Source organism: Sminthopsis crassicaudata, chromosome 3 (assembly GCF_048593235.1).
Source record: "Sminthopsis crassicaudata isolate SCR6 chromosome 3, ASM4859323v1, whole genome shotgun sequence".
NCBI lineage: Eukaryota > Metazoa > Chordata > Mammalia > Dasyuromorphia > Dasyuridae > Sminthopsis > Sminthopsis crassicaudata.
This window is the reverse complement of record NC_133619.1, coordinates 409,383,105-409,407,775: the sequence shown is the minus strand read 5'-3', so window position 1 is coordinate 409,407,775 and position 24,671 is coordinate 409,383,105. Positions and strand designations below refer to the sequence as shown.

The window sequence follows — 24,671 nt, the reverse complement described above, 5'->3', positions numbered from 1 at the left end:
GTTTTAAATATATGCTCCTTATTATTTTAAGGAATAGTCCATTTATTCCTATACTCTCAAGCTTTTTTAGTAGGAATGGATGTTGGATTTTATCAAATGCTTTTTCTGCATCTATTGAGATGATCATATGGTTTTTATTAATTTGATTATTAATATGGTCAATTATACTAATAGTTTTCCTAATATTAAACCAGCCCTGCATTCCTGGTATAAATCCCACTTGGTCAAAGTGTATTATCCTGGGGATGATTTTCTGAAGTCTATTTGCTAGTATCTTATTTAAGATTTTAGCATCAATATTCATTAAGGAAATTGGTCTATAGTTTTCTTTCTCAGTTTTCGATCTACCTGGTTTAGGTATCAGTACCATGTCTGTGTCATAGAAGGAATTTGGTAGGACTTCTTCAATCCCTATTTTTTCAAATAGTTTACATAGCATTGGAGTTAGTTGTTCTTTATATGTTTGGTAGAATTCACATGTAAATCCATCTGGTCCTGGGGACTTTTTCTTAGGAAGTTGGTTAATAGCTTGGTCTATTTCTTTTTCTGAAATGGGACTATTTAGACTACTTACTTCTTCCTCTGTTAATCTGGGCAAGCTATATTTTTGAAGGTATTCTTCCATTTCATTTAAGTTATCGAATTTATTGGCATAAAGTTGAGCAAAGTAGCTCCTAACTATTGTTCTAATTTCCTCTTCATTAGTGTTGAGTTCACCCTTTTCATTTTCAAGACTAACAATTTGCTTTTTCTCTTTCCTTTTTTTAATCAGGTTTACTAAGAGATTGTCTATTTTGTTGGTTTTTTCATAGAACCAACTCTTAGTTTTATTAATTAATTCAATAGTTTTTTTACTTTCAATTTTATTAATCTCACCTTTTATTTTTTGAATTTCAAGTTTTGTGTTTGTCTGGGGGCTTTTAATTTGTTCCTTTTCTAGCAATTTTAGTTGTAAGCCCAATTCGTTGGCCCTCTCTTTCTCTATTTTATGCAAGTAGGCCTGTAGAGATATAAAACTTCCCCTTATTACTGCTTTGGCTGTTCCCCACACATTTTGGTATGATATCTCATTATTGTTATTTTCTTGGGTGAAGTTATTAATTATGTCTATGATTTGCTGTTTTACCCAATCATTCTTTAGTATAAGATTATTTAGTTTCCAATTATTTTTTGGTCTATTTTCCCCTGGCTTTTTATTAAATATAATTTTGATTGCATTATGGTCTAAAAAGGATGCATTTACTATTTCTGCCTTACTGCATTTGATTTTGAGGTTTTTATGCCCTAGTATATGATCAATTTTTGTATAGGTTCCATCAACTGCTGAGAAGAAAGTATATTCCTTTCTGTCTCCATTTAGCTTTCTCCAAAGATCTATCATATCAAACTTTTCTAGTATTCTATTTACCTCTTTGACTTCTTTCTTATTTATTTTGTGGTTTGATTTATCTAATTCTGAGAGTGCAAGGTTGAGATCTCCCACTATTATAGTTTTGCTATCTATTTCCTCTTGCAGCTCTCTTAATTTCTCTTTTAAGAATTTAGATGCTGCACCACTTGGTGCATATGTTTAATAGTGATACTGCTTCATTATTGATGCTGCCCTTTAGCAGGATATAATGCCCTTCCTTATCTCTTTTAATTACATCAATTTTTGTTTTTGCTTGATCTGAGATGAGGATGGCTACTCCTGCTTTTTTGGTTTTGCCTGAAGCATAATAGATTCTGCTCCACCCTTTTACTTTTAGTTTGAATGTCTCACCCAGTTTCAGGTGTGTTTCCTGTAAACAACATATAGTAGGAGAGACTGTGAGAACTTGAGAATGATACCTAGATTGTGAGTCTAGGAAAATAGTGTTACTCTCAAGGTATGGAAGAGACTGACTTCCATTCTGGACATGTTGAGTTCAAAATGTCTATTAGACATCCAAATGTCTGAAAAGCAATTGGAGATTCAAGAATGAAAAACCTGAGGGAGGTTGGAATGGTCTAAGTAGATTTGAGAATCATCAACATAAAAATGGCAATTAAATTCTTGGAAGCTGCTGAGATTGCTAAGTGAAATGTTATAGGGAAAAGACAAGATCCAGGACAGAACCCAGTCTGGATGTCTTCTTCCAATAATACCTATCAGGAAAAATTCACAAAACTTCCAAACTTCTACCAAAGCAAAATATGCCAAAACATATTGAAGACAGAGTACCTTAAAGGAATTAAAAATTAAGAATGAAAAGATATGCATGATACATTTCACTTTTCCCTAATGAGTTTAAAAAACTCTCTTTTGTTGCTAAAACACTATAAAAAAGAAAGGAATATAATTTCTTTCAATGTGTGTTCATCATAACAGTTTGGAGGACCTGATGAATTTGTTATTATTTCATTTTCCCAGTATGCTTCAAACTTGAGCCTCTCCGGGTATCCCAAAAGTCTTAATGTATTTTTAAGATTTAATAGTTTCTAATCTATTAAGTGGCTATTAAAACTGAATTGTATATATTTTATTATGGGACTTTGGAAACATTTTATAATCCCTTTTATTTCTTTCAAAGTGGACCTAAAGTTATAATTAAAAGAGAACTTTCTGATCTATTTTTAACTTCATTTGATATTTTTCATATCTCAATTATTTTAAGATCATTACAAAAAATGACATTTTAAATATTTTGACTATCTCTTCTCACATTTCTCATTAAAGAGTTAACCGTCTGCTCTACTGTTGTGGGTCAGAACTCTGAACTTGAAACAAAGGATTCTTACAAGGTATTAAGTGGAATTGATGAAACAATGGTTATCTAATTTAGCATGGTACTTAATAGTTTTCTAAATTCAGTATGATTGATTTAATCTTACAACAAATAGTGGTTTCCTAGTGATAATATAATGATTGCTTTATACTCAGTGTAGAGCATATAAACTAGGAGCCTCAGCTAGATTCATTCAGGCAGAGGCAGAGAAGACAAAGGACAAAGGCGGGGAGAGTTCAAGCTCTCAGAACCAAGGAGAGAGATTCATTTGATTTTTTGGTGGCAGGCTTACCTCCTTCCTTTTCCCCACTGAAGGCAAGACTGGGGAAGGCCTCTAAGAAAGCTGCCCAGCCCCAAGCAAGGAGACAACAAAGAATTTGGACTGTAACACATGGCTGTTTTTGTGGTGATTACTGAACTGAAAGGAAGGCTTCTTCCAGAGACCCCCAGAAAACAGAAAAAGAAAACACTATACTATATTATGGAACTACAAGAAGTATATACTATAGTTTTCAAACTGTGGACCAAAAACATCTCAGGGTCAAAAGTATTTTTATCATGATGTCAAGACATTTTTGCCTATTAAAGTACTCCTGCCTTTTCCACTACCTGTGAGACCAGATTTTCCTTATATATTTCAACCAAAACATTATATCTCAACAGAATGAATTCAGAAGTATATATAAAAATCCATCCATTTCCTATTAAGCCAGCATTAAAGAAATTTTCAAAAACATTTGAAATAATGCTACTCTTTACTAAGTTGCTTTTATGTCAGAAAATATTGTTATCTTTCATAAATATATGTAATTTCAATTTAATTGCTCTATTATTAGGTTCAAATAACTTAAATATTTAAATTTTAAAATTTCTAATAAGAATTTTTAAAAAGATAGATAAAAACTATCTTATAAATCTTTTATTATTCAATTCTCACTATAAACCCTGCAAGGTACCTACCAAAGATATTATTTTCCCAATATTACAAGTGAGGAAGTGGAATCTCAAATTTATGCTTAACTTTGAGTCAGAGATACATAGATATAAATGTCTGAGGCTGGATTTAGAAACCCATGGAAATTATACACTATGCATACCTGCTACAAACAATTTGTATTTGCAAACCTTCTTAAAAGTTAGACTTATAGAAGAGGAACATACTGGTATTTCTAGAGGAAAGAGCCAGATCAGACCTAAAACTTCCAGAATTTGAGAGGAAGAAGTAATTATAGAAGGGCTAATAAAAAGATCAGAAAAGATCAGAAATGAACATTGAGGATCTAAGTTATCATTAGAATCTATGTGAGTGAGAAAAAGAGAGTGAGAAAAATAGGATAATTGGCATGAAGGAAGTTGAACAGATAGGGAAGACAAGCATTCCAATTTAATATAGGAACAGCCTTGCTGAGGAAACTAGTATATACATGCCATAACAAAAAAATTGAGAGATGTACCTTGAAAATTCATTTTTATCCTATAAAACATCCTATCCTATCCTATCAATCATATTTTAGCTCTATAGTGCTAAAAAAAAAAAAAAAAAAGTTATAGTGACATGCCATTTCCTACCCTAAAATTTCTCATGTTACTTTGATATTGTTCAATTGTGAATAAAAAAAATTTCTCTAAACAATTTGTGGATCAAGAGAGAGTTGGCACTTTTCTACCGAGGCAAGTAACACAGAACATAAAGCTAAATAAGCTTTTTAAAACAAAATCATTCGGGGTTAGGACAAATTTCTTGAATATGATCTCATGCTGGTGAGTTTATATCTCCTGTATAATACCATGATGTAACTACACATACATACCACACACACACACACACACACACACACACACACACACACACACACATACACACAGCAAGAGAGTACGTGGCCAGTGTTAGGGAAGCATGGAAGACCAAGATGGGAAGTTCACTTGGAATGTAATTATTGTTTAAGGAAGTAATCAACAAATAATTTTAAAAACTATTATTTTAAAAACTATTTTAAAACTATTAAACTATAATCAGTGTCCAGGAAGCTCCAGATGAGAAATTTTCTCTATCAATTTAGGTGAACATCTCCTATACATTTTATAGTCCTAGAAATTTGATTCTGAGGATTTAATGTTAAATGACTTGATATAATAATATACCTATTTGTAGGTATATTGTTAGTGCTGAAAAAATAGAAGTGAAAAAGGGTTTCAGAAGTGTACTGATGAATACTTGGCCAAGATCCAACACTTTTTTTTTGAAGACAGAACAAATAATTGAACCAGCTTCTATAAGAATTATATATACTGAATAACTAATAAATTATAAAATTACTGAACATTTTTATTTAAAGTAGAAGAAAAATTATTTGTTTTGAAAGTTGGTGCTTATTTTAGTGGTTTCTGGTACAATTTAGCATTGCTATCAATATCAAGTATCTTAAACTTTATAATTAATGCCTCCTTTAATCAACAAATTTCCTTTTTGGAGCCATGAAGTTCCTTTCCATTGTTAAGAGCTTTCATAAGTAAAATGCACAAGGGAGTTGAATACCTGGGTTCCCAGTGTTTTTTCTTGGAATTGTACTCTTCCCAAAGACAGTTTTAAGGCTTGCACTTCCACAGTAATTTTCAATTCTATTCAGGGATTCTAGGAAATGGGTGCAAATGTTCCATAGTAAAGGCTTTCTTTGGAATTTTTAGTACCTTCTTCCATATGTCTTATCCATAAGCTATTGTTTTTCCTATTTCTCTTTAGTTTTTATTTACTCTAACCTGCTTTATTACACATGGTTGAATAGAATATCTCTTAATTAACCCCAAAATTTGTAAGATATGATCAAAATTCCTGAAGATATTCATATAGGAGAGTTCTAGCTTTTAGAACTTGATCTCTAAATGTGTAAGGTTTATGGGGCTTTTTAAAATTTCCTGCAAGAAGGAATCTTATCTATGACTGCTTTCAATAAAATCTGTCTTTTCAGTAACTGTACTCATTTTGCTGAACTCTGAGTTTCTGCATATTTTTCTTCATCAAAACAGAAAGCAATTTTGTCCCTTAAGGGTGGCTCTCCATTGCCTGTGAAATCCCATTATTGTCTTTTCCCAATCAGAAAGGAATCATTTTCAAGTTTCTTCTTTAAGAAAGGGGGGCAGGGAGAAGAAGCATCTCTCCTTCCTAACAATGATTACCAGCTGCTAAGTGGTCTCCTGAGCAACCATTTCTAAAACAGAATCAGCTATCAAGGCTTCAGACACATGCTTTGTGTTATAGAAATAACAGTTTAGAGTCAAACCTATTTTCTAAAAGGGCCAGTGCCTCTTCCTAAAGAAACTTCTTCTAAAGATCATCTAAATATAATTTAGCAAGGCTATCAAACAAAGAGTTTAAGTTAATTACCAGAGAGTAATTACTATGCCCTAGTCGATTTGGATCACTAGTGGCAAATCTCAAGAATCAAGTTGTCTGATGAAATAAGTTGACAGAGGAAGGCATGTTCCCTCTCATATTAAATGGGAGACTCAAGGTTACAACTTCTCTTCAATGGTCAAATGGATTATAATGTCACCACCTGTGTGTCAGCACAAAGTTGTCCAACACACTAAGCAGGAAGAAATCCTAAACTATGTAGTGAACACTACTCATTCCATGCTTTATAAATTCAGTTTCCTAAGTGCACAGGCATTGTTCATGGGATTATGAACTGATCCAACCATTCTGCAGAGTAATATGAAACAATGCCCAAAGGGCTATCAAACTGTGCATACCCTTTGATCCAGCAGTGTCTTTACTGGGTCTGTATTCCAAAGAGAACATAAAACAGGGAAAAAGATCAATGTGTGCAAAAATGTTTCTGGCAGCCCTTTTTATAGTGACAAGGAACTGGAAATGGAGTGGATGTCCATCAATTGGAGAATGGCTAAGTTATGGTATATGAATGTTATGGAATATTATTGTTCTGTAAGAAATGCCCAGCAGGATGATTTCACAGAATCCTGGAGAGACTTACGTGAACTGATGCTAAGTGAAATGAGCAAAACCAGGAGATCATTGTAGTACATGGCAACAGAAATATTATACAATGATTAAATCTGATAGACGTGGCACTTTTCAACAATGAAGTGATTCAAGCCGATTCCAGCAGACTATGATGGGGAGAGCCATCTGCATGCAGAATGAAGCCTGTGGGGACTGAATGTGGATCACATCATAATATGTTCACCTATTTGTTGTTTGCTTGCTTTTTGTTTTTTCTCTCATTTTTTTGATCTGATTTTTCTTGTGCAACATGATAAATGTGGAAATATGTGTAGAAGAATTGCATGTGTTTAGCATATATTGGATTATGTGCTGTCTAGGGGAGGGAGTGGGGGAAGGCAAAGAGGAAAATTTGGAACACAAGGTTTGCAAAGGTAAATGTTGCAAACTTTTATTTTTAAATAAAAAGCTATTAAAAAAGAAAATGAAATATCTCCTAGTCTATCTCAAAAAGGGAGGCTGCATATTAATATTTTATTTCTTGGATTAGATTAGAAAGGTAAACTCATTCATACTTCATTTTTTTTGCTGAAGCAATTGGGCTTAAGTGACTTGCCCAGGTCACACAGGTAGGAAATATGAGGTCCTCCTGACTTCAGGACTGGTGCTCTATCCACTATGCCACCTAGCTGCCCCTCATTCACACTTCTCAAAAGTGTGCAAGTTTATTCATAACTTACCAAAGGAATGTCACAAAGTCTGAATAAGGAAAAAAAAAGTATCAGTATTATCCTTGAAACCAAAATATGGAGAAATTAGTGTTAAAATATTAAAATTCAACCTTAAATGAGAATATTGCCACTCTTACCCAATTAACAAAAGATCAGATTCTCTTCATAAACCTAATGTTATTTGTTTACTTTATAATCTACAATTCTAGTCATTAAGCCAATATTATACAATACTTTAAAATAAAACATCACTCTCAAAGAAAAAAAAGTGCCTAATTTCCATTTTAAAAATTGCCCTCCAATTGCCTTTGGGTGATAGGGGAATAATATTGAAAGTTTCCAGGAACAAAAGTAAAAATTCTTAATAGTTATGCTTTTCAAGTGTTATTCTGAGGCCAGAATTCTCCATATGTGTTAGATATAAAGAACAAGATTGTTCTAAGCAGGAATTCTAAGGGACTAAGTAAGATCCCTTTTAAAATACTATAGAAAAAAACCTGGAATTCTGGTTCTGGAAGAAAATTTAATTGACTATAAAAAGTGGTATCTTGATGCCTTCATGAATAGGCAACTCTTACAATTTTCTCTTCTTTTTGACTAAGCCTCTCAACTCATTATTATAAGGATTTCCTAATGAACAATTTTTTTCTGCTGATACAGATTGGGATTCATTCTGAAATTTGTGGTCTTAAAGAATTAAATGAAATAAAATGGATAAATTTTATTACATGAAAATAAATAGGTTTTATACAAACAAAACTAATGGAGCCAAAAATAAAAGGAAAGGAGAAAGGTGAGGGACAATTTATAGTCTGTTCTCTGATAAAGGCTTCATTTCTCAAATATATAGAGAATGAAACCAACTTTATAAAAGAAAAAAAAAAAAAGAGAGAGAGCCATTCCTCAATTGTTAAATGGGCGAAAGATATGAACAGGTAGCTTATGAATGAAGAAATCAAAGCTATCATTAGTCTAAAAAAATTCTCTAAATCTCTATTGACTTAAGAAATTAAAATTAAAACAACTCTGAGGTATCGCTTCACACCTATCATATTTTGCTAATATGACAGAAAAGGAAAATTTTAAATACTGGTACACATGTGAGAAAATAAGCACAGGAGCTGTGAACTGGTCCAATTCTGGAGAACAATTTTGAACAAGGTCCAAAAAGCTATAAAACTTCATAATCTCTGATCCAGAAATACCACTAAGTTAGGTCTGTATCCCAAAGATATCAGAGAAAGCAGTCCTGCTTCCTGCTTCCTGGTATAAATCCCACCTGATCATAGTATGTTATCCTGCTGATAAGTTGTAATCTCTTTGCTAACATTTTATTTAACATTTTTACATCAATATAAATAAGCTAGATTGGAGTGTAATTTTCTTTCTGTTTTGGCTCTTCTTGGTTTAGGTATCACTACCATATTAGTGTCATCAATTAGGAATGACAGGACAAGCTGATGTGATGAGCTTTGTTATTATTACGTTAAAGAAATGATGAGCAAGATGATGTTATGGGCCAGAACTTGAAACAATGTGCTAAGTCACTGGAATCAATAGAGACAATGATTATATACTTAGTACTTATTAAAGTTCACATCTTTAAGAGAGCATATATATAAGGAGGAGCTCCCACAAGCCCTCTCTCAGAGGCCGACTCAGATTCATTCCAACTTCTACCTTTGTTCTGGCTGGGCACTTCAGGAGATTCAACTTAGGATTTAGTCGAGGAGATTCACAAGTCGGGCAGAACTATAAGCGAGAAGCTCTCAGGGCAAGACGCAGGAACCCACAAGCTCACTCTCGGAGGTGGAGTCAGATTCATTTCATTTTCCACCTTTGTACTGGCTGGAGGCTGAAGGACAAACCTTTGGATTGGGAGGGAGCTCTTGAAACCAAGAAGAGAGATGGGCCTCTATTAAAGCTAACCAGGTCCCAGGAAAAGAAACAAGAGTTAAAAGGAACAATAAAGAATTTGGACTTTAACTCCTGGCTGCATTTGAGGTGATAAGTACACTGAACTGAAGCTAAGGCTGCCTCCAGACGCCCCCCAAGAAACCTGCTCCTAGAGAACATTATACTTTAGAGAAGAACATGACAAGATGATTTCAGAAAAACCTAGAAAGATTTAAATGAACTGATGCAAAGTGAAGTTAACAGAACCAACAGAACATTGTATACAATAATGGAAAAACTGAAAGGTTATTAAAGGCTTCATAAATTTAGCACTGATTTCATTCATTAGAAGGACTTAGAAGCATACTGATTTTGTAAAATAAAGCTGGTGAATTATAGTATGGCAGAGTGAAACAGGTTAAATTGAATATTCTTATATCATTTTTAAGTAGGACAATGCTGAATGTTAGTCAAGCTACTTATACATCTTTCACATAAGAATTTCAGGTCAAAAAAAGAAAAAAGAAAAAAATAGTTTAAAGCCTCCTGGGTTGGAAACATAAAGATGAAAAATTTCCACACATCCTTCACTAACTATATTTTTGAAGGAAGCAATTAGATGATAATAAAATTAACTGGAGTACCTGTACCATTTGACATATCACTTGGTCTTTTATGATGGATTTAGTGCTGTGAAATTTCCCGTGACAGCTCCAAAGGCAGGAGGTTCATTGTGAAATTAAGAGACATAGAGCAGCAGAAGCAGCAAGATTTCTCCCTCCAATTACACCAATAACTAGGGCTTAACAGGGTCATTCAATCTCCATATTCATTCATTCCTTCCACATTGCTTTATGGGATGGAAGTACAGTGAAACTGAGAATTCCCTTAAAAAAAAAACTTTTTTTATTCATACTCTTTGATATCTCCATAGAATGAACTCTATAACAAATCATTTAACTAGCCATTGTTAAGTACCTACTATGTACTGAGCACTGTACTAGATATTAGCAATATAAATACAAAGAAGGAAATAATCCCTGTAGCTTTAATGAGTTGGGGGTTGAGCAAATAAGGATAGATGACTCACCTGTCATAAAATCATGTTTTAATAGATTATTGCTATATCTAGCTTGTTCTACTTCACAGGATATGATTTGGCCCTAGTTATAGGAAAGGAAACACAACATACTGAATAGTTAGACTTGAAGCAAGGATGACAAATTTAAATCCTGCTTCGGGTATTAAATTTTCTGACCCTAAACAAAGCACTTAACTTTCCTCAGCTTAGTTTCTTCTGCAGTAAAATAATAATAACATTTATTTCACACTGTTGGTATGAGGATCAGAAATAATAATATGTGCTAAGGTTTTTGCAAGCCTTAACATACTATGTATGTATATCTTGATTCATGTAACAATGATGTTTTCTTTTTTCCCCAGCTATGCAAAATGGTACATTTTGTGCTTAAGTATTAACAGGAGACATATTTTTAAATAAGTGCTTAATAACATTTATGGTCCTACAAAATGTCATTTAAACTAGATGGTCTAAGTTGATCAGTTTTCTTGGACCTATGGAAATAATGTTTTCCCCAAACCAATAAAATCAGTGTATTGAATCATCAGTTCCATTGTATAAATAACATCAAAATAAATGAGTCTCTTTTTTGAAGAGCTTTTCCTGATACATCTCTAAATACCATCTGAACTGATAAATTTTTTTGAAATTGCTAATTATAGCTACATACTCTATGTGATCTATACTCACTGTTTCTGTTTTAGTTAGTAAGTTCTTAGATTATTTTCTTCAATTCATTGTACAGGACAAGCATAAAACTTTCACCTATGCTTCTAAGAACATTGGACTAGGAACCTTAAAGAAAGCTTTGCTTACTCTCATCTTTAGTGATCTTCCTCCATTACACAATCATCTCAGGATACTTGATATCAATTCCTTTGTGCCCTGACTGCATCTAGGGATATAACAAAGGGATAGGAGCCCAGAAATTACTGTGTGCAATTATCCAACTCATCACAATATGATTGTTCTTCTGATGATGGAGCATATCTTTTTTCTGTATCATAGATTCCAAAGTAGGCTGTTCCACAGACACTAATATCCTGCATTGATATATTGAAATTTTGAAACAAGCCACAAATTCTATTAGATTTGGTGATTTTTACAAGGCACTTTTCCAGGTCTTTAAATTCTCTTTCAGGCCAGATTTTCCAACATCAAATGCCAAGTAGATTCTCATGAAATTCAAGAGGTAGACAAAACAGAGAGAAGTGACTCCAGTTGTACTACAAAATTCAAGATTACCAGCAAAATACTGCTTAAACCCCTCCCCTAAACACACTGATCCTTAAAGACAAAGCTAAGGACCTGAGTGGAGAAATATCTGATGATATTTGCTATTACTCCATTAGAAGAGATTCTGTTCCTTTGGGATTCAGACTATATAATCTTTTCTACTTTAGTACTACTTGTCATTGATGAGATCTAGAATTGGGGTACCTAAATGAAATTAGGGTTTAATTGAGGTCTAGTGGCAGGTTCAGGACACAGGGAGTCAAATAAAGCTCCCCTGCAACCCCTTTAGATTTGGCTCAAGGATAGGGAGTTAAATAGGTCTAGTGGCAGTGCAAGAGTCCTCTGTAAAGGAATTTACAGAACTGAAAACCTAGATTGATAAAAGAGGTTTATTGTGGGGTTTGGAAGTAAAGTTAAAGCCTAATTAGAAAAGTTTTAGGTAGAGATAAGAGGGCACTGGAAACAGTGTTCCAGTAGGCAGAGATCCTTGGCATGTCAGGCGTAAGGCTGCCATGTTTGGAACCTCTGCAAAGAGAGGACGCCAGCTTGGTTCTTTTATGAGGAAAGATTTAGCTAAAGGGGCCTGTGGGTAAAATCCCAAGTCTGGCCCTTCAGTGAGGGCTAGAATTTGCTTGGTGGGGATTGGGAAACCTGAGCAGATCATTAAAATGGGGGCTGGGACAGCCCAAGTTGGCTCAGATCAGATGAGGTTGTGAGAGACCAGATATCTCCTATTGGAATTCAAAGGGATGCTTTTGACCAAGATTTGTGAATCAAAGGTCCTAGATTCTTGAATTGATAATGCATCAGCTAGGGAGGGTTGGGAATCAGAAAGGAATAAATCAATCTGAAAGGACTAGTTTCTTAAAGGGACCACAACCCGCTTCATCATCAGCAATGTGTTTACCTGCATGCTATTGCAATAATAGTTTGAATCTCTCAATGATAGTTACCTGTCTTGAAATTCCTTAGTGAAGATGGTCTGTTTCAACAGGGTTACAGAGGAAGTAGATTAAGAGTCAAGAGGCAAAGATTGGGTATAAAATGGACAAAAGCTGGAAAATGAGTTAGTGTTGCCATTACCTATTTTCCAATCAATTCTATAAACTGTTCATAGAGATCTTTGGTCTGATATTACTTAATTAATTATTTAATTTGGCAACTAAAAATAGTATGGCTACATACATATGAGAGGTGAAGAGAGGGAAGGAGGGAAGAAGAGGGAGAACTATATCTATCTATAGATAATTTATATCATGGTATTGTCAATTCAAGAAATTTATTGATTTTTCTTTCAGATTAATCCTTTCACGACTTACTCTGAATTTGAATAAGAGTAAGTCAGTAGTAGATAAATGTTAAAAAATAAAATTATAAGCACAAATTAAACAACAGTTGTCTGTTAAATATTTAAAATAGCAGCATTTAAAGATAAATAAAATAAGGTATGTGTAGTAATTGTTTAAAAATGAGAATAATTCATTAAATGAGTTTAAAGCAATCAGAATTCCTGATCAATTAAACTCTATCATCTGTTTCTGGGAATTGACCACAAATTCATAGATAAATGATCTCTCTCTTGTTTTAAAAACTTTTGGAATAAATAAAATGGATCGTTTCTATTTTAAATGCTTTAAAATATGAGTAGACTAGTGATTCCAATTTTTTTTAAAAATACCACTTGCATATAAAACTTTTAAAGAATATTTTTAGATTTAGATCTAAAGCATATACAGCACAACTTAGTTTCTTAAGTCAATTAGTGATATTTCAACAGAAAGTAGTTTACCAATGTTTACATATGATGTCTTAATTAAAATTCATTTTCCAATAGGTCTATTTTGAACAAGGATTTCAATTTCTCTCTCTTTTCTTCCCTCTTGTTTCTTTTGTGTCCTTACTTATATAAAATGAATGAATCTATCTGAGATTATAGAAATGCATTATTTACTTCAATAGTGGATCTGTAATTTTATCATATTTGGCTCCAAGTCATTATTAATCAGAGAAATGCAAATTAAGACAACTCTGAGATACCACTACACACCTGTCAGATTGGCTAGAATGACAGGGAGAGATAATGCAGAATGTTGGAGGGGATGTGGGAAAACAGGGACACTGATACATTGTTGGTAGAATTGTGAATATATCCAGCCATTCTGGAGAATGATTTAGAACTATGCTCAAAGAGTTATCAAACTGTGCATACCCTTTGATCCAGCATTGTTACTACTGGGCTTATATCCTAAAGAGATTTTAAAGAAGGGATAGGGAGCTGTATGTGCAAGAATGTTTGTGGCAGCCCTCTTTGTAGTGGCCAGAAACTGGAAACTGAGCGGATGCACCCATCAATTGGAGAATGGCTGAATCAATTGTGGCATATGAATATTATGGAATATTATTGTTCTGTAAGAAATGACCAGCAGGATGAATACAGAGAGGCTTGGAGAGACTTACATGAACTGATGCTGAGTGAGATGGGCAGGACCAGGAGATCATTATATACTTCAACAACAATACTATATGATGGGGGCAGCTAGGTGGTGCAGTGGATAGAGCACCAGCCTTGAATTCAGAAGGACACAAGTTCAAATCTGGTCTCAGATGCTTAACACTTCCTAACTGTGTGACCCTGGGCAAGTCATATAACCCCAGCCTCAGAAGAAAAAAAAATTTTTTAATTAAAAAAAAAAAATACTATATGATAATCAATTCTGATGAATGTGGCCCTCTTCAACAATGAGATGAACCAAATCAATTCCAATAGAGCAATAATGAATTAAACCAGCTATACCCAGCGAAAGAACTCTGGGATACAACTATACCACTACATAGAATTCCCAATCCCTCTATTTTTGTCCACCTGCATTTCTGATTTCCTTCACAGGCTAATTGTACACTATTTCAAAGTCCGATTCTTTTTGTACAGCAAAATAATTGTATGGACAAGTATATATATATATTGTATTAACTTATACTTTAACATATTTAACATGTATTGGTCAACCTGTCATCAGGAGGAAGGAGGGGAAAAGTTGAAACAAAAGGTTTGCAATTGTCAATGCTGAAAAATTACCCATGCATATATCTTATAAATAAAAAAGCTATAATAATAATAAAATACAAAAAATTTCATCATATTTTAATATTACCATAATTAGCATTTACATAGCATTCTAGGGGTCACAAAGGGTTTTTCAAATACAATCTTATTTTATATTCACAACAACTGTAGAAAGAAGATAATGTTATTATCTCATACTTTACAGATAAGGAAACTATGACTTAGGAAGGTTAATTGATTTTCCCAGGGTTATGTGGCTATTAAGAGGAAGGATTGAAACTTAGATCTTTCTGACTCATGGTCAAACATTTTATCCACTATGATACATAAATGAGTTATTCCATCTAACCAAAAAGAAAAGTTCATCTGGCATAAAACACATGTTTACATATAATAAGAAAAATAACTTTAATATTCCCAAATTTGTTGACAATCCATTTAAGGAAGATGCCAGAATTACAAAATCTCTGATACTTGAAATACCTTCTTACAAACACACACATTTTTACCCATCAGAATATGATTTCAAAACCCAGATCAGTCCCTGCCTTCATTGAATACCACAATGGAAATTGATCTCTTCATTGTTGAATGTCAATTAGATCTGTCTCTACCACTCATATGATACATAGTGACTTGTACTATATTTTTTTGAGTGTTCATCTTAACCACCCAACCAAATCATTATCAATAAGAAGCTGTGTCTAATCATTCCTTTACCATTATGCCTTAGGATTAGTAGATACTCAAATATTTGTTAAATCAACCAATCAGCAAACATTTATTAAGTGCCTTATGAGTATCAGATGTTGTGCTAGGCATTGTACATGCAAAGATAAATGTGAAATAGTCACTGACATCAAGGATCTTCCATTCTGTAGAGGGAGACAACAAGAATGAATGACTGAAATAATTAATTAATTTTACGATTATTTTTTTATCTTTAAAAAGACAGATGCAGAAACTTCTACTAAATCCCATTTCATTTTCTCCATCATCATGGCATGGAAGTGACTAGTGTTTTCAGAAGCTGTGGAGATTTTGCAAGTTATACTAAATTGGCATCATTTTTTTAAGAATGGGCATAATCTGAAAAAAAATTAATCTAGATGGATTCACATTTAAATAACAACTAATATCTACCTTACAAAAATTATTCTCAAGAATAGATAACAAAGACATTGTATAAAAAACTGTTTTCATATCACAAACAAGGTCCTGATTTTCAAATCAGAGAGAAAAAAAGAGAAAGGTGATTACAGATTTAATTTTAATGAATATAAATGAAAAAATCTTAAATAAAATACTTATCTGTAGATATGTATTAAATATATTCAGAAATAACTTAGTATGTTCAAGTTGGATCATACTAGGAATATAAGAATGATTCCACATGAAATGTGTGGGCACAAGATTATTTTCCATCTCTAACTATGCAAAACTATATCTTATATGTACACATATAGTATAAACCTCATTAATTCTTCTTCAAAGCTGGCCTACAAAAATTAATCTTGTACAACTTTTAGAAAATTTCTAGGCTAGAATCTCTTGAGAGAAGTATTTAAATAAATGAAATAAGCACCTTCTTACTTATTCTTTTAGTGCCCTGGATCAAAAGTAGTGTGAGTAAGAATCCTTCATGTTTATATAGAACTTTAAAATTTATTTAGGATTCAACTCAGCTAAAGTTTATTGTTTAGCTAATGAAATTGGTATTAACCTCTCAAACAAACATAGCTTACACAGGAGGAAACCAAGCCTCTATTAAAAAGGTTAAATGATTTGCCCAGGTTCATTCAACTTAAAAATGTCAGAACAAGAATTCATTCTCAGATCTCCCTAACACCAGCCCCAATTCTCCTTCTACTATACTACTTGGGAGAAGTTAGAAGAAATGACTTTCACCAAAACCTAATCTGATTCCCCTAACTTATTCTCCCTTGCTATACCTAGTTCTGTTTTTAAATTTCTAATTAATATTAAAAATTACTTTAAAACTAATATTAGCAGCACCTACCTCCAAGAGTTGTTGGAGGGTCAAGTAATATTCGTCAAGCACTTGACACATAGTAGACATTTGTCTAATGTTTGTTTCCTCCTTCCTTCTGTAATTTATAGTCTTAAGTGGACTATGACATTAGAAACTTGTGGTTTTCCCATAATCACAACAATACCATGTGTCAAAGGAAGAACCTAAATTCAGGTTCTTTTGACTCAAAGAACAAGCCCCTATTTCTACTCCATTGCTAGTATAACTCTGTGAGAACAGGCTAATTTCTGGAGGAAAAAAAAAAACAAAGAAAACAAATTAAACTGTGTCTATCAAAATATTGAAACAGACTTCAAATTGATCCTGCAAAGAGAATTGAGTAAGACTGCCTCAGGAAGTCATTGACTCTGAGCAGAGCCTGAAGATACATTAAACAAAATGACAAGTCATATAAATTTCTCAAGCTCTTGACATTTATTTCACAAACTCTAGGTGAACCTAGATACTCTAACAGAATTAAATTATTATAAGCAATTTCCTGTCAGAAAAAAATAGTCCTAATTTAACACCAAATAACAATGTAACTAAGCACTGGATGATAGTTGTAAGATTAGAAAAGCACTTCCTTACTTTCCATTATGCAATTACAGGACAACTAATGCTTTTATGGACTAGAATGAGTTTGAAGACTTCTTCTTATCCATTACTACAACAATAATTGAGTTTACAGAGGAAGTAAATTATGCCATTGTCAATAAGAAAATTGACGGCCCAATTTTTTTAACCTTAGTGGCTAGTCAAAAAGTGTTATGGCATAGAAAAGTACCTGGCACAGAACATTAAAAATCCTAGCAGGCTACCACCTTAGAAAATATTATGGTTCTGTCAGTTCAAATGTGTTTTATAAGCTGTGTCTACTTCTGGATTAGCTTTCAGCATCAAATCATATTGTGGAAGTTTATAAAATGAATATGATTCAGTTATTTACAAGTTATTACAAGGATGTTCAATTCAGGACCTGAGACTGTAATATGCTTAATTGGTACAAAGAAGAAGATAACAGAATTTCTTTTAATCATATTGAATTATATATGAAGAAAATGAATTCCAGAAAAGTTAAGTAAGTTGTCAAAGGTCGCATAGGTCACTTGATCAATAAATGTTTAACTGCTTACTCTGTGTCAGACATTGTGCCATGCACTGAGGATATATAATGCTTGCCTTCAAAAAGTGTACCTTCTGATAAAGGAGACAACAAATAACTTGGAATATACAAGATATATGTAAAGTGCAATAAGCTTAGAGTGACAGATTGGAGCCAAGAACAATTTTAAATGCCAAAGAATTTTGTATTTTATTCTAGAGGCCACTAGAGATTCTTAAATAGGATCCAGATCTGAATTCTAGCACAATGGCATCAAACTCAAATGTAAATAGGAGCCACTAATACATTCATTAGGAGCATTATGGACTACATATTAATTTATATTAATGATTACATTAACTATCACAAAATATAATATCAAAATGAAATGTCATCCATATTTTTCTATACTTATTTTGATAATTATTTCCCAATTACAATTTAATATAATTCTGTAATATTCTAAGTGCTGTAGCCAGTATTTGACAAGTCTCTGCTTTAGAAATATAACTTTGGAATGAAGGACAGAGTGGAGAAGGGAGAAAGATTTGAGGTAGAAAGACTAATTAGAAAGCTTTTACAATTCTCCAGAAGAGAGATGATGAGGACCTAAATAAAGTTAAAGCCATTGGTGTATTGAGAAGGGGTCATATACTGTGGAATTAGAAGCAAAATGGGGCAAATGAATGAATAGGTGGAAAGAAGGAAAATGATGAGGATGACACTAAAATTGAAAACTTGGATAAAGAATGGTGATACCCTTGACAGAAATAGGGAAGTTCAAAAGACATTTCCATTTTAAGACATATTCAGCTTATACATCCAACTGGAAATATCCAACCTGGTATTATAGGAATAGAATCCAAGAATAAACCTAGAACCATATTTCTAAATCTTAGAGTCAATCTATGGAAATGATAATAGAATTCATCAGTGCCAATGAGAAAAGTAAGAGGGAACGTATAAAGATAGGAAAGAAGATCACTTAGTATTTGGGATATGTTACAGTTAAAAGGTGAAAGAGAAATGCTAATCCAGCCAAGAAGAGAGGAGAGAAAATATCTCAAAGGAGAGAATGGTCAACAGTGCCAAATGCTTAAAAAAAAAAAACAGGTCAAAAGAAAAAGCCATTACATTTGGCAATTAAAAGACTACTGATAACTCTAGAGAGAGCAAATTCATTTTAGTAGTAAAATCAGAAACTGTCCTATAATTGGTTAAAAAATTAATGAGATGAGAGAAAATGGAAGACCTACTTACCATCTAATAACTTTATTAGACTAAAAATTTTAAACATTCAGGAAATACATATTTTGCTGAAATAATAACTAACCTTTTATTGTAATCTAAGATTTGTAATGCAGTAAATATATTTAAAAGCTACATATATAATATATGTATATACATATGAGTTCATAAAATCTCATTTGATGTCTATTGGGCTATTGTTACAATCCCATCTCATAGGTAAGAAAAATAAACTTGAAAAAGGGTTAACTAATTTGCCCAGGGTCACCAGGCTCATGTCTGAGATAGGATTTGAAATCTGGTTTCCCTGACTCTAGGTCCAACACTCTATCAGGTGAAGATGAATGGGCAAAAAGGGAAAATCAAGCAATATTTTTATATTAGTAACCTTTTCAATAAATTCATTATTTCCAGAAAAAATTGATTTACCTCACATCTAAATGGATGGCTAGAGCTGCTTTATCCAACATATCAACAATATATAATAATAATATAGTAATAGCTAGCATTTACATAGTGCTTTAAAGATCAAAAAATATTTTATAGGTTTTCTCATTTGATCTTTTGAACTTCAGTGCTTCACTTATAACGATATAAAAGTTGTGGTAAAGAAATTCTTCTTGAACAAAATGTGAGCTCTAGTACAAAGAAGGATGGAGAATCAAGTTGAACATTGAATTCACCTCAGGAACTCACCTTTAAATTTTCTGAGGCAGTATAATGAAAGAAAAGATAGAGGAAATTCTCCTAGAGAACAGGAGAGATTAAGGTAAGATTATTTTCCCCCTAGTTGCCCAGGACCTTTTTTGAGCTGCTCTCTGGGTTGAAACTAATGTGATATTTGCCATCTGCTGTTTATCCTCACCCTAAAATAGATGAAAATGACTTTAAAGACCCCAGAAATAGTGGCTGAAAACAAAAAAAAAAATGTGCTTTCCCAAGGTGTCTAATAAAATCCACATTAGAATATAGTACTACAAATGGCTCTTAAAATTACATACAAAATCAATTCATTTTGGCTTCTGTAAAGTAAGTATCCATTATCTTTTTACTCCCAAATTGACTTCTTTTCCCAACTTCCTATTGCTGTTAATGGCACCACCAATATTCCAATCTCCCAGAACAAAACTTTTGACCTCACTCTTGTTATTGATTCTTTATCAATAAGCATTTATTAAGCAATACTACAAGAGTTACTAACGGTGCAAATACAAAGGATGAATTAATTACTACTTGCAAATGGCTTAAAATCTGTGATTTTTTTAAAAATCTATGTCCTTATTCAACATTACTAGTTGAGTATTCTACTCTACTAGAGAACAACTACTCTAACCAGGTCCTCACATTGCTCCAAATATAAATTACTGCAACAGTCCCATAAGTAATTTTCTGTCCTCCAGATTCTCTCCCTTAAAATCCATCCTTCAGCTTAATATTTCTTTGATGCAACTTGAATCAACTGTTCATTCCTGTTTCATGCTCAAGTGTTTTAAATGGTTTCCCATTACCTATGACATTAATTTTAAACTCTTTTGCTGTCAGTCAAAACCCAACCCTACTTAAATGTCCTGATTTCTCAGCAGTTTTTAATGATTTTTGCATCAGTTCAGCACATCTTATTGTCTGTTCTTCATGTACATCATACTAATTTCTTCATTCAATATGTAGATGTCTTTTCTTCTCCTCTCTGCCTATCAATCTACCTGCCTATCTCACATCTATCCATCAAAGCCCCATTTAATTCCCATGTTCTTCATGGAGCCATCTAATTATAATCTATCTACAGTAATCTCTCCATCTTTAAATTCCTAGTTCATTAATTTTTTTAACATAACACTTAGCACTTAATGGTGTCCTATAATATTTTCTTCTTATTTCTTGTGTGTTAATCTTATCTCTTCAAGTTGGTTACAAGAATCTTTAGGACAGAGACTATTTCTTATTCTTCTCTGTACCTTCTATATTATTATCCCAGAGGTTGGTTCATAGAAGCTTCTTGGAAAATATGTTGACTGATTGACTTATAGCTCTGACAATTGTCATCAGAACTTCTAACTCAAATATAAATTGGTTTGATTAGAAGTTCTGACTCAACTCAGAGAATTGTGCCTTTACATAATAAAATTTTTAAACTTGCCCTTATGGTCTTTACAAAATTGAGAAAACCAGTTTAGCATTCTTAACAAATATAGATATATACACACAAATAAAATGTCAATCCAATTTAGGTAATATATATATATATGTACTTGTACACATACACATGTACATAAATGTATTTGTGTGGATTGTGTAAATTGGATTATCATTTCATTTGTGTTTTTTAAAAAAAACTCCTGTTCTGATATCTCCTCACAGCATTTAAAGGGCCCTATATTTTCTAAAAGTTAGGCTGTGGAGCCCAAAATGGAATTTCTCTGTGTACAATTCCAAACAAGAAAACCAAAGTCAACTATATGCCTATTGTCTGAGAATCAGCTTAGAGTTATTTTCACTCTTTACCTCAAACCCACTAAGAGACTTGATTACTTCTCAAGATTCTCAAGATCAAGTGAATCTCAAAGATTCACTCACATGATGCCATTCCTTAGTTTAGCTACCATAGACTAGAAACCTCAAACAATCTATTTAGTTTAATGAAGTATAGATGACCAACTATAAACAGACTGACTCTTTGGTAAGCTACTAGTTATAAAAGAATCATATAACTGAAATAAGGGACAATATAATTTTAAGTGTTTTAAATAAAGATGTTTTATTGATTTTTTTTAATTTTTCAAAATTCCTTTTACTATAAATCAAGAATTAATATGACTCAATTAAATTTAAATTGACAATTCACTCACCAATTATGTTGAAGCTTATAGTCCCATTATCTCAGTTAATCCCATTACTATTAAACTAATTTTCCTCTGAAACTGGAAGCAACAAGAATTGGAATGAAATTTGAACCTTTATAAATTGTGTTCCTTAACTTTATTGTTTAATTTCTATAATGAAATGCGTAAGCACTTATGACACAAAATCAGGGAACAAAATTCACTCTTTTTCTGTCTTTGAGTATTCATTCCATTCAACCTGGAAATCAAAAGCAAGAACATAATGATTATCTTGTTACTTCTATTTCTAATGAAATTTCTTTTTTCCCAAAATAAGGAACCCTTGGCATTAGGGGAAGTTTAGAATGTCTTGTTTCCTGCTTTATGTAACAGAAGAAACACATATTTGGTGCTTTTACTGAAATTGCTCTATGGGCTCTTAGGCTTTAGTTTTCTCATTTATATAAGAGACTGGACTCTAAGATGATGTCCATGTCCCTTTAAGCCTTAAATCATATGCTCCTATATTCTCAGGCAATTAGATGGGTATAATGGATAGAGCTAGACTTAAGAATCAGAAAGACCCAAGTGCTGCATGAGATACTTATGTGTAACCCCGATCAAGTCATTTAACCTCTCTCAGCCTCAATTTACTCATCTATAAAATGAGAATGATAGTACCCATCTCCAAAAAGTATTGTAAAAACCAAACGAGATAATATTTATAAAATGTTTTTCAATCTTTTATAAATGCTACCTATTATTTTATTATTGTCACACAAAAGGCCCTCTTATCTGTTGAGCTCATACTCATATTAAGAATTTTTTACTACATAATGGAAGCTGTTTACCAACCTCCTTCACTTATATTACAGAAGTACTGATTATCAGATGGCAACTTTTGGTAGTCACTATTTAAAATTAGTTCTTTTATGTATACTTTCAAAACATATAACCCACAATAAAGCACAAGGAAAGATTTATATATGTGTGTGTATGTGTATGTGATATATATATGTAGATATATATCAAATGTGTTATATTTTAAGAATTCAAAGAAGGGAATATTGATTTGGGTTGGGGTACTCAGGAAAACCTCCTAAAATTAAATATGTATATATATTTATATGTTCTTTAACATAACACTTAGCACTTAATGGTGTCCTATAATATTTTCTTCTTATTTCTTGTGTGTTAATCTTATCTCTTCAAGTTGGTTACAACTGGAAGTGAGTTGGATCTTCTTTATGTTGAAGATTTCCACTTCCATCAGAATACCTCCTCATACAGTATTGTTGTTGAAGTGTATAGTGATCTTCTGGTTCTACTCATTTCACTCAGCATCAGTTGATGTAAGTCTCTCCAAGACTCTCTGTATTCCTCCTGCTGGTCATTTCTTACAGAGCAATAATATTCCATAACCTTCATATACCATAATTTACCCAACCATTCTCCAATTGATGGCCATCCATTCAACTTCCAGTTTCTAGCTACAACAAAAAGAGCTGCCACAAACATTCAGCTTCTATATTAAAGAATTGAAGAGTTTGTAATATTAATCTGTAATATTACAGATGACAAGGGAGCTAAGATTACAACTAAGATTCACTTCCTCAGAATAACTGAATATAATCCTTCAGGAGGAAAATGGAAATTCAATAAAATAGAAGCCTTTAAGAAAACATCAGAGTTGATTGAAAAATTGGACTTTCAATTATAGAACTCAGGAGAGGTATAAAAAGGTAAATGAGAAAGAGAGATCATAAATGACAATAAGATTAAACTATAATATTCTTGGGTATTTTCATTTTGTAATTTCTGATTTTTTTTCATTCTTTTGAAATGACAATTCTTCCTAAATTAATCTACTTATTCAGTGCCATACCAATCAAACTCCCAAGAAATTATTTTACAGATCTATAAAAAAGAATAACAAAGTTCATCTGGAAAAACAAATGGTCAAGAATTTCAAAAGAATTAGTAAAAAATCAGAAATATAGCTGAACTGGAGAATAGATTCAGAAGAGGTAATTTAAGAATCCTGAACTACCTTAAAGTCATCTAAAAAAGCCTAAACATCATCAAGGAAAACTTCCCCAATTTGTTATTATTTGTAATTATTGTTTTTGTGTGCATGCCATATACTGCCAAGAAAAAGGTGTATTCCTTTCTGTTTCTATTCAATTTTCTCCAAAGTCTATTATATCTAGTTTTTTTTTAAATCTTATTAGTCTCTCTAGTTTCCTTCTTGTTTATTTTGTGGTTAGATTTGTCTGATTCTGAGAGAGGAAGGTTGAGGTCCCCCACTAATGTAGTTAAAACACTTTTGAGGATGGAGAGAGTGAAAGACACAAACTGAAAAAAAAAAATGAAACGTGCAGGACTAGGAAAACTTTGTACACAAGAAGAGCAATGATTGAGTGTTTATGACTTCACTGTTCTCAACCACCCAATGCTCCAACATAACTGTAAAGAACTTATGATGGAAAATGCTCTCCACTTCCAGAAAAAAACAAACAAACAAACAAACTGATGAAGTTTGAATGCAGATTGAAGTACACTTTTTAAACTTTCTCTTACTTGTTTGTTTTGGAGTGTGGGGGTGGGGGGAAGACTGTGCTTTCTTTCACAACATGACCAATATGGAACTGTTTTACATGACTACCAAGGGCGTGCCAAGTGACTAGGTGCAACTTGGAGTCAGGAAGACTTGAATTAGAATCCTACTTCCAATATTTACCATGTAATCTT

At 32.7% G+C, this 24,671-nt stretch overlaps 1 pseudogene; it reads right to left on the bottom strand.

The window, feature by feature from the left end:
• Positions 1 to 11,131: 11,131 nt before the first annotated feature.
• On the bottom strand, positions 11,132 to 17,898 carry LOC141562194 (ADP/ATP translocase 3-like; annotated as a pseudogene).
• Between the last annotated feature and the right edge of the window lie 6,773 nt (positions 17,899 to 24,671).